We start from the raw sequence: 12343 nt of genomic DNA on the forward strand, positions 1-12343 counted from the left end.
GGGTCCTTTTAAATAGCCCTGGTAAGAAGGACACTGAGAACTATCCATAACAATACACACTATAAACATTCAAAACACAAAAGCAGCAGTCGGCTAATGATTTGGGTTTTCCATGTCACAAGCACTATAGAGCGTCTCTGCCCAGAACAGACTCTTCCTCGAGCTCGCACTTACAGTAAATGTAGTTATATTTCAATGACATTCATCTCATTCTGCCACTTTTCCCAACACTCCTATTTTTAACCATCACCATGGGAACATTTGTCCTCGGGTTCACTGATGAGTTTTCAGGCCAGGAGTGTGGCTTTTAAAAGGACAGTATCCTTAATCCCATGGCTAATTTTAAAAATGAATTAGCAACCTATAACTAAAACCATGGAGCACAGGAAACCTCAGTGGGCTAAAGAGAGCAGTGCAGCACTAGTTCAGGTACCAGGATATATCAGCCTGGTGCTGGAAGGCAGGACATGCAGATCAAGGTTCAGATCCTGGCATTGTGGCCTTGCCAGTCACTTCAAAGTCCTGCACCACAGTCCCTATGCAAAGTGGCATGAGTCTTAGAGTCCTCTCAGGCAGGCCCACCCAGCGGAGGTGACCAGAGTCAACGCAGGGCTCTGCTCCTCTGGAAGCACCCTGGGTGGCAGCTCTGCCCACTCACTCAGTGCACATGGGACTCCCAAAGCTGTGGAGGCTCTCCTGTCCCATAAAATACCATGGAGAGGAGGGGTCTATATCACCTCCCTTTGAATATCACCCTGGGTGACAGCTTCAGCCAGTACAGGGTAGTGGGGGTGACTCCCTGTGACGTCTGGGGCTCAGAAACAAAGGGCAACGTGGCTTCCTTCTGACTCTTTCACATGCTCTTGAAACACACTCTTGGAACCCAGCTCCCAGGATGTGCAAAGCCAGGTCATGACCAAAGCACGAGCAGGCGCTCTGCCCATGGTCCCAGCTGGCCTCAGAAACATGAGTGAAGGACCGGCCCCAGCCATCTGAGTCCCCCCAGCATTCCAAGTCTTCCTCGCCAAGGGCCCCAACGTTATGGAGCAAAGGCAAGCCATGCCCACAGGATCTTGACCACAGAACATGTGAGCATACTAAAAGGGTGGTTGTTTATGCCACTTGGTTTGTGATGGATTATTGGGCAGTAATGGCACCTGGAACTCCAGGTCTGAAGTATGAGTTCACTTAAACCCTTACCTAATGCTTACTATGTGCGAGTCCCTGTTCTAAGTAAGATACAAATATTACTTTGTATTATAATCTAATCTAATAAAAGAGAGAAATGCAAATTGACTGTACCTTCACTATGCCCCCCAAGCCACTCCCACCAGCCAATCAGAGTGACTATATGCAAATTAACCCAACCAAGATGGCAGCCACCATCCACGGAGCTGGAGCAAGCAGGAGGCTTGGATGTCCCAGTGATGGAGGAAGCCAAGCTTCCCGCCTGTCCTGGCCAGCTCTGGGCTCCGCTCAAGGCAACAAAGTTTCAATTATAGAAGATAAACAAACCCCAGATACCTGCTTCCAGCCAGCCTCCACTGAGAGCTTGGGTGGCTGGGGGCCGTGGCCAGCCTGCAAACAGCCATCAGCCCCTCACCCAGGCTGGACAGGCACCCCAGGGGGGACCCTCACCCTGAAGGGGCGGTGGCCAGCCTGCAAACAGCCATCAGCCCCTCACCCAGGCTGACTACACCCTCATAGGGTGAGAGTCCCTGCTGGGGAGGTTGGCGAGCCTGCAAACACCCATCAGCCCCTCACCCAGGCTGGCCAGGCACCCCAGTGGGGACCCCCACCCTGAAGGGGCTATGGCCAGCCTGCAAACAGCCATCAGCCCCTCACCCAGGCTGGCCAGGCACCCCAGGGGGTACCCGCACCCTGAAGGGGCTGTGGCCAGCCTGAAAACAGCCATCAGCCCCTCACCCAGGCTGATCACACCCTCATGGGGTGAGGGTTCCCGCTGGGGGGCTTGGCCAGCCTGAAAACAGCCATCAGCCCCTCACCCAGGATGGCCAGGCACCCCAGCAGGACCCCCCTCCCTGAAGAGGGTGTGGCCAGCCTGAAAATGGCCCTCAGCCCCTCACCCAGGCTGGCCAAGCACCCCAGTAGGGACCCCCACCCTGATCCGGGACACCCTTCAGGGCAAACCAGCCGGCCCCAACCCATGCACCAGGCCTCTATCCTATATAATAAAAGGGTAATATTCAAAGTGACCCTAACAGCAGAACGACTGGGAATGACTGGTCACTATGACACACACTGACCACCAGGGGGCAGACGCTCAATGCAGGAGCTTCCCCCTGGTGGTCAGTGCGCTCCCACAGTAGGAGCTCTGCTCAGCCACAAGCCAGGCTGCCAGCTGCCAGTACAGCGGTGGTGGTGGGAGCCTCTCCCACCTCCTCAGCAGAGCTAAGGATGTCTGACTGCAGCTTAGGCCTGTTCCCCACTGGCAAGTGGGCATCCCCCAAGGGCTCCCGGGCTGCCAGAGGGATGTCTGACTGCCATCTTAGGCCCAATCCCCCGGGAAGCGGGCCTAAGCCAGCAGGTGGTTATCCCCCGAGGCGTCCCAGACTGGGAGAGGGCACAGGCTGGGCTGAGGGACCACCCCCCCCCACACACACACACACACACAAGTGCACAAAATTTTGTGCACCGGGCCTCTAGTTATAATATAAACCTTATAACATCCTGGTGTTACATTATTGTCTGTATTTTACAGTTGAGGAAACTGAAGTTCAGAGAAGTTAAGTAACTTGTCCAAAGTTACACCATTACTAAGGGGCAAAGGTAGCTCTGGAATGCATACTCTTTTTAAAAAATATATAATTTTATTGATTTCAGAGAGGAAGGGAGAGGGAGAGGGAGAGAGAGAAACATCAATGATGAGAGAGAAGCATTGATTGGCGCTTCCTGCATGCCCCACACTGGAGATCAAACCCAGGCTTGTGCCCAGACTGAGAATCGAACCATGACCTCCTGGTTCATAGATCAACGCTCAACCACTGAGACATGCTGGCCAGGCTAGAATGCATGCTCTTAAACCACAGGACATGAACTTTGTTTCTGCCCAAATCTTTGGGGCTAAAACTTTCTGCATCAGCTCCACCTGTGGGCCTAGCACCCAGGCAGCATCCTTTGTTTCTTTCTGCTTTGTTGCTAAGATGTGATCAGACACTCTAGGGCAGTGGTTCTCAACCTTCCTAATGCTGTGACCCTTTAATACAGTTCCTCATGTGGTGGTGACCCCCAACCATAAAATTATTGTCGTTGCTACTTCATAACTGAAATTTTGCTACTGTTATGAATCGCAATGTAAATATCTGATATGCAGGATGTATTTTCATTGTTACAAATTGAACATAATTAAAGCATAGTGATTAATCACAAAAACAATATGTAATTATATATGTGTTTTCCGATGGTCTTAGGCGACCCTGTGAAAGGGTCATTCGACCCCCAAAGGGGTTGCAACCCACAGGTTGGGAACCGCCTCTCTAGGGAAACACACCTATTTTGCACACCTGGACAAAAATCTCATAAAAAGACACTTTCTCCCTAGGAAAGGGCAAGCTTATTATTCACCTTTCATAGCAGCCCCATGATGACTCCTGGTCCTGCCCTGATGTTCTTTAGGCCACAGGCAGCAGCTACTTGACATCATGGCAGCCATTCATGCAGCCAAAAATTGCTTCTTAAGCTAAAGGCCCTGCTTGGCAGTTGTTTTATTTGGGTACATGTGAATATCCTGCATTCTTGTGTGCTTACTCAGTAGGCCTGCTGTCTCCCAGTAGCATATCTAATCCAATAAAAGAGAAACATGGTAATTGGCGTACGACCGCTACCCTTCCCATTGGCTAACCAGGGAGATATGCAAATTAACTGTCAGCCAAGATGGCGGCCGGCAGCCAGGCAGCTTGAAACTAACATGAGGCTTGCTTGCTTCAGTGACGGAGGAAACCAACGTTCCCCGCCTGCCTTGCAGGCCTCTGAGCCTGCAGTTTGAAACATTTTAACAAATATAGAAGCTAACCCCCCCCCCCCCCCCCCCCCAGAAACCAGCTTTCAGCGACCTGGGATCTCAGAGCTGGAGTCAGAGCTGGAGTTATACATTGTTTCAATTACCTACTTTCAGCAGCGGAGGCCTAAGAGCTGGAGCCTCAGAGCTAAAGCTGGCCCAGAATTAAAAATAAAAAAATAAAAAAAGGAGTGGTTGGGAGCTTCTGTCACCCGCCAGCCTGAAAACAGCCCTCAGCCCCTCACCCAGACTGGCCAGGCACCCCAGTGGGGACCCCCACCCTGAAGGGTGTGTGACCAGCTGCAAACAGCCCTCAGCCCCTCACCCAGGCTGGCCAGGCACCCCAGTGGGGATCCCAACCCTGAAGGGTGTGTGACCAGCTGCAAACAGCCATCATCCCCTCACCCAGGCTGGCCAGGCACCCCACTGGGGACCCCCACCCTGATCCAGGACACCCTTCAGGGCAAACCAGTCAGCCCCACCCATGCACCAGGCCTCTATCCTATATAGTAAAAGGGTAATATGCCTCCCAGGACCGGGATCAGCGGAGCCGAGAGGCCTCCCGGCACCGGGATCAGCATGACAGGGGGCAGCGCCCAAACCCCCTGATCGCCCTGCGGCTCTGTGTGTGACAGGGGGTGGGGCCACAACCTCCCTATCCACCCTGCTCTGTTCGTGACAGGGGAAGGCGCCCCAACCTCCTGATCAGCCCTGTTCTGTGCCTGATACGGGGGAGCTCCCCAACCTCTGATCGCCCTGCGGCTCTGTGTGTGACAGGGTGCGGCGCCCCAACCCCCTGATCGGCCCTGCTCTGTGTGTGACAGGGGGCGATGCCCCAACTCCCCTATTGGCCCTACTCTCTGAGTGACAGGGGGGAGCTCCTCAACCCCCTGATGGGTCCTGCTCTGTGCGTGACAGGGGGCAGCGCCCCAACCCCCGGATTGGCCCTGCTCTGTGCGTGACGGGGTGGCGCCGCAACCTCCCCATCGACCCTGCCTTGAGTATGACAGGGGGCAGTGCCCCAACCTCCGCATCAGCCCTACCCTGAGCGTGACTGGGGGTGGCATCACAACCTCCCGATCTGCCCTGCTCTGTGCATGACAGGGGGCGGTGCCCCAACTCCCCAATCGGCCCTGCTCTGAGCCCGACCAGGGGCTGCACCTAGGGATTGGGCCTGCCTTCTGCCACCCGGGAGCAGGCCTAAGCCAGCAGGTCGTTATCTCCCAAGGGGTCCCAGACTGCGAGAGGGCACAGGCCGGGCTGAGGGACCCCCCCTTCCCCCCAAGTGCACAAATTTTTGTGCACTGGGCCTCTAGTCCTTATCAATAAAAGACAATGCCATTTTAAAGGTTTTTCTAGAATCACAGGGTCAAATACTGAGTGCAGTGCCATTTGATATGCAAAAATCCTATACATAAGTCTCCTCTACTCCAGCAATCAATCTAAAATGAACAAAACTGCCCAACTCGTGTGGCTCAGTGGTTCAGCGTCGACCTATGAACCAGGAGGTCAGGGTTCAATTCCCAGTCAGGGCATTTGCCCTGGCTGCTGACTCAATCCCCAGTAGGGGGCATGCAGGAGGCAGCCAATCAATGATTCTCTCTCATCATTGATGTTTCTGAGAGGGTTAACTTAAAACGTAGGCAGATAGGGCAGGGGTCCAGTGGAAAACAAAGGCAAGTGGAACATAGACAGGGGCTGACACGGCAGTTTGAGCAGCCGAACTACAGGAACCAACCAAGCAGAAATAATAAAGTGTTTCTGGACTCAAAGTGGGAGGCCTAGGAAACCAAGGGAGGGCCTGCAATAAACAACTTGTACAAACACATAGAAACAGAGAAAGTTCAGCATAGGAACAGAGAAGAGCACATAGAAACAGGGAAGGTTTAGAAAAAAAGAGAGAGAGAGAGAGAGAGAGAGAGAGAGAGAGAGAGAGAGAGAGAGAGAGAGAGAGAGAGAGAAAGAAACAGGGAAAGTTTAGGTCTGTTGCTGGGCAAAAACAATTGAGGGAGTCAATCAGGTGCCAACACAGGTAGACATAGAGCAGGCTTGTAGCAAATATATACCCCTGGACTACAAGGCTTTAACAGACAGCCCATTATTGGGCCCTCCTCCCCTTGTGGGGAGTCTGAATCTGCTTGTAATAAATCTTCCACACTTTTGCTTAAATCTTCTGGTCCACAGAGCTCATTCTTCGACGTCATGAGAAACAACCCCGGGAAAAACACCTTGGCTCACCGTTGCAGTTATCATTTCTATCTCTCTCCCCCTCTCCCTTCCTCTCTGCAATCAATAAAAGTATCTATAATAATAAAAGCATAATATGCTAATTAGACTGGATGTCCTTCCGGACAAAGCCAGGGCTGCAAGGGAAGCCCGGATCCTGGGTGCCAGAGGGAAGCCAGTGCCAGCAGCTAAGGGAAGGAAGGTCTACTCTTGCACGAATTTCATGCATCGGGCCTCTAGTATAAAAGAAAATGAACAAAACCTTCATTTGGTTGATCCTTTCCAAACAAATAAAAGCCCTGAATAAAAAAGGCTTAGCTTCTTACCAACCTACTATTCTGCCACCTACTAATCTGTCTGCGTAAGAGAAGACACAAACGTATTAACTTAAAAATAACTGCCAAGGCAGAGCCTCCAAACATCATTGATTCTTCCCTCTCTCTTCTTCCATCCCTCCCCATTTCCATCTTTCTTTCCCTGCCTCCCTCGCTTTCTTTAGATTATGTGCTTTTGGGGTTTAGACTGGGAAAGTGCTGGGAGAACGTCATCTGTTTGACATAAGCCATAGCATGTTGCAGGATCAGGAGAGGCAGACCCTGTATGACTCAGAGTTCATTTTGAACAGCCCTGCTCCCGCGTTGTTTTCTGAGAGGCATAAACACATATCCACTAACACTGGAAGTTCATTCTCTCAAGACCTCTCACTGCCAAGAACATGTAGGGCATAATATAAGCAGCAGGACCTGCTGAGGCAAGTTAGGGGAGATTAAACAAGATGCCTGGGAGGGAGGCCTCAAGGTCAGAGAACTTCCATTCTACTTCACATTCTGCTCCTGTCGGAGTTTATTTTCCTCTCATACTCATTTAACAAAATGAAAATTATGCCTTGAACCCAGTGACCTTTGTGTTTCTCTCTCTGAATGTGGCTCTGGGCTTCCATTAGCTGTACATTATTCTAAAAGAATTCATGACTTGGAATCCTGGAAGAGAACAGGTATGGCCCAGATGCTACACAGCCCAGCACATAGCCTGATATTGCTCAAATCCCCTCTCCCTCTCCATGTTAATGACATTCTGTAATATAGAGGGTGCATCCATAAAGAGGGCTGATGAACACTCCGAGATAGCCCATTTAACTGTCATGCAAGAGACGTTAGATCAGGGGTGGGGAACCTGTTTTTCTGCCAAGGGCCATTTGGATACTTATAACATCATTCACTTAATATAATTAACTTAATATAAATTTATGTTGCTATGAAAAAAGTTTCTAGATTTATTGAATTTCGAGCCCTGCCTGCGGTTGCCTTGGCAGGGTCAGACCAAATGATTCCCCGGGCCTTATACAGCTCGCAGGTCAGACGTTCCCCCCGCCCCCCTCCCCCCACACACTTTAGAGAGAGAAAATCAGTGTGAAAAATAGCACTTACTCCGTGTGCAGGAGAGTTGGTTGCCTTGGAAAGTGACCAATGTGTCACACTGTGAGAACATGGAAGCTTCATACTGAGATTTTTACTCAGTAGGACACCAAATAGTAAAGGATAACTGTGAGAGAGAGAGATGGGCATTTCTTAACATCCTGAGAAAAATGTAAAAGAGCATTAAAAAAGTAGATTATGCAATGAAGATTATGTAGGGGTGGAAATATAAAGGAGAAGAAAGCTATATGAAGTTCCTCAAATAAGAATGCTAAAAGATATAATTTAAGATTTTTTAACCTATATAATCTTATTAACCAATGCCATTCCAATAAATTTCATTTAAAACAATTAAAAAAAAAAGATTTTTCCCTAAATGTATTGACACACTTACCGTAAGAGTTCTTGGGTTATGTGAGGCCCAGTTCATGATTGCAAGTATTAGGACCTAGCAAGTAATCTCAAATGAGCAAATCTATCATGATGCCAAAACCTAAATGTCCTCAAAAAATAGGATGCTGGTGACAATGATGATGATGTTGATGACAATTACTATTATTATCACATCAACAATAAAACTTCCGAGAACTATTCTAAGTACTTTACAAATCTGAGCTCATTAATTCCTCACAATACCCACTTGAGTTGGATTCTTTTTAGATAGAAAAATGGAAGCACAGGGAATGTAAACACACTTGAATGGCCCTATGGGAAGCCACCAGCTCTGCAGCAGGTAATGACAAAGAAGAAGCTGTTTGCTTCATGAAGGCTGGTTCTATTGAGGGACTTTGGAGTCACCCCAGGTTTCAGGGTGTAGCCCTCAGCTTTTGAATATCCTTTGTTGAGTTAATCCACAGGTAATCAAGACCCAGGATGGATCTGTACCCACCAAAATAATCTCAGATTTAATTATAAACTGAATGCCAACTTATCAAGTTAGAAGTTCCCAACTTCCATTGGCTCATAGCTTAGAAGTTGTTTCACTGTTGTCCCTAAGCCAAAATAAATAAATAAATAAATAAATAAAAATCTGTCTCTTTTAGTAAGTAGCTAAGCCCAAACAACTTAATAAGCATTTATGCCCCAAAATGTTTAGCTGTTTGAAAAAATATATGAAAAATTGGAGAAAAATATTGCTTACTTATCACTTATTAATGTGATGTGAGTGCCTGGTGGGCTCTGGGCACTTTATCCAGCTGTGACATCTGCTAAGGCGCTACCACTCATTTCCTGCTCCACGTTGACTTTTGAGCTGTACCTGCTTTAATCACAGCAACTGCTAAACCCCCTCTCTGGAAAGATATGACACCGTCCAAAGGAATGTAGTGAAGTAAGTGTCGACTGTGAACTCCTCGGAGCTAGAAGCTCCTGTGGTGTTCGATCAATAGGCAGTATTGCTACGTTCCCCTTGAAACCTTAGAATATTCTGCTCCCGTAAACCTCCTGAGGGCACGGAGGCACGTCGGCACACAGTTCGGGAAATACATTAATTTACACTAGGAAATATAACTAACTGCCAAGTGTGCTGGATTTGTCACATTTTCTTCCCAGTTGCATTGGGAAGCCAAAAACAGAATCAGAAAGCCTTTGGGAACTGACAGATCTCCCCTGACTTCGATTTAGTTAGTCCAGTTCAGTTCAGTTTGCTTTTGTGTGTGTGTATCAAACTGTCATTTGGATCTCTCAGATCCCAGGATAGAACAAAAAGTTTCTTGTTATTCTTTTGTATAACATTTGCTAAAAGACAAAGGATTTAACATTTTACAAACTACAACTTTTTATGAAATATACTAGTGGCCCAGTGCACAGATTCGTGCACATTGAAAGGAAATTAATTAGAATAAATATTTTAATATTTCTATTTGCCCTTTCTCTATAATAAAAGTGTCAGAGATGAAAGAAAATTAGTAAAATGTATATGAAAAGTATAAATTGATTAATAAATAAACAATAACAACATGATATAACAACAAAGAAATGACATAAAAACAAAAACATGATATAAAAACTACATTGATATAAACAGTGACTGATAAATTGATTGAACTTATTCTAACATCTCCCTGTATATCACATTAAGAGTAAAAAACACTTTCAGAGTGCTTGACTAGTTTCCCTTGTGATGAAGTATTTACAACTTTAACTTTAACGTCACATGCTCTTCGAACTCGAGAGAAAGCAACATATAACTGACCATGTCCGAAAACAGGTTCAGGTAGGACTATTCCTACTCTGTCTAGAGTTTGTCCTCGTGATTTATTAATAGTCATCACAAATGCTGGCATCACTGGAAACTGTCTTTGAATTAATTTAAATGAGAGGCCAGTCTCAGACAGGGATGACAAATCAATTCTTGGAATCAGAACAAACACTCCTTCCGCAGATCCTGTGAATACTTCAGCTTCAATTATGTTAGGTCGCAATCTTTTGATAATAAATCTTTAATTTCTTTTTGGCTCTGCTTTTCCTTTACAGAAACCTTATGCTTTTGATGCAAGAGGGAGTTGGACATTTATGCATAGATTATTTGCTTAGCTCTTTTTTTTTTTGCATTAGTATTGAATTTAAGTAAATGTATATTAAATTCTAGGAAGAAACACACGCATGCGATTGGCACCAGCGAGAGCTTTATATGTATCGTGCATGCGCGAGTCAATGCTTATTTCTAAATTGCCAGTGCACGTCATATGTACCAACCGGACAGTCTGTCGGTTGGATGGTTGGTCACGTAGCCTTTTATATATATAGATATGTATTGTGAAATTTTTTTTAAAACTTTTAATCACCATCTCAGAGACAGTTACTTACAAAAGAGAAATATTGGTTTCTAAAAAACTGTATTTGCTTTAATAGGTATACAAGGAAAAATAGCAGCATTTTTTCTATTAGCTAGTTGGTATTTTCAATATTTTAAATGTGGATAAGCAGATTCAGTTAATGATTTGCTTTCAAAGTTAAAAGCTAGAATGGTCAAGTTAAAATAACCAATGCACCTTCATCCACTGTGGGATATAACTACCTCATTTCATCAGTTCCAAGTACATTTCACCTCAATTCTTTTGTTGTTGTTAATTCTCACCCAAAGATATTTTTCCATTGATTTTTAGAGAGTGAGAGGGAGGGGGAAGAGTCAGAGAGACAGAGAAACATTGATGTGAGAGAGACGCATTCATTCCAAGGCTGGGATGGAGCCTGCAACCGAGGTTTGTGCCCTGAGACAAAATCGAACCCAGAACCCTCAGTCCTTGAGCCAACACTCCATCCACTGAGCCAAACTGACTAGGACCTCCCTCATTCTTAACATCTCTGAGGCCAGGGTGCATTTTGCTGTAGTTGCTGTTGTCCAAGCAGCAACTGTGATCAGGTTGTCACTGCCTGCCACCTTTTGGTTGGATCGGGGAAGTGCAGCATCAAATCTAGCAGAATACGGAGTCAGAACTGGTCTCTTCCTGGAAGGCCATTTTAGGAATACCTTAACCAATTTATTTTGATTCTATTTTTCTTTGTATGTATGCACAAGAAATATACATGAAAACAATATATGTTTGAATGTGTCTAAGCAAGCTCTTTCAAATGTAGAAATTAGAACTAATTTTCATGCAATTCCAGCTCACCTTGCACCACCAGCATCCCACCTAAAAGACACACCATGTCTGTCTGTCCAGATCCTTCTCCCAGACACAGATACTTGCTCAGCCTTGGTGCAAACACAGCCCAGAATTGCAAGGACATGAACCCCGCTGGGAGCAGCCTTCAAGCAGTAGGGGCCAGGATTGGGAGGTAAATAACTCAGGCTCCCATGTGTAGGTGGACAACTCTGCTTCTTAGAGGGATTGAGTTTTCACTGCCTACAGCACTGACCTCAGTCTCTCACCCGTATGTTTGCCCTTTCCCCTTCCCTGCCGCCCTCCCTCAGCTCATTCTTGCATCCTGGGATTACCTCTCAATTATAACTAATGTCAGAAAGGTGGCACTCTGTTCTTGTCATGTGTCTATAGTTTGGGTCTGTCCAAATGCAGAGCCATAGCCAAGGATTTGAATGGAGGAAGGCTCTGGCTGGCAGCCAGAAGGCTCCCATTGGCCCTGATTACTGGCCAGGCCTAGGGACCTTATCTATGCACGAATTTCATGCACCAGGTCTCTAGTAAAACATAATTAGGTTTCGGAATATAAAGTTGGTAACATTCGTAGTTAAATCTTTCCATTTCTGTAAGTGCTTGCAAGTAAAGGCTTCTTATTTATTTTACTAGAGGCCTGGTGCATGGATTTGTGCACCAGTGGGGTCCCTCAGCCTGGCCTGCTGGGATCGGGCTGAAACCGGCAGTCTGACATACCCCGAGAGGTCCCGGAGTGCAAGAGGGCACTCTGCAAAGTTGCTGTCGCTTGGCAGCTCCTGCATTGAGCATCTGCCCCCGGGTGGTCAATGCATGTTATAGCTATCGGTCAGTCAGCCAGTCGCTTAGGCTTTTAACTTAAAAGCAGGAGTATTAATGGGGCTGAGGTCTGGAAGTTTCTGGCCTTGGAGGCATGATTTCCCATATTAATGTTTTATTTTGAAATCTTTGGAGTCTGAACAAATTTCTAGGGATATTGTGTAGAAAGGAAATCATTATCTTCATCTGGTTAAGAGACAGCTTATGGGTTGAGCTCCAAGGGACTATCACCTCCCGAGTCTCATTCAACC

This window comes from Myotis myotis, unplaced genomic scaffold (genome assembly GCF_014108235.1).
Source record: "Myotis myotis isolate mMyoMyo1 unplaced genomic scaffold, mMyoMyo1.p scaffold_m19_p_43, whole genome shotgun sequence".
Lineage (NCBI taxonomy): Eukaryota > Metazoa > Chordata > Mammalia > Chiroptera > Vespertilionidae > Myotis > Myotis myotis.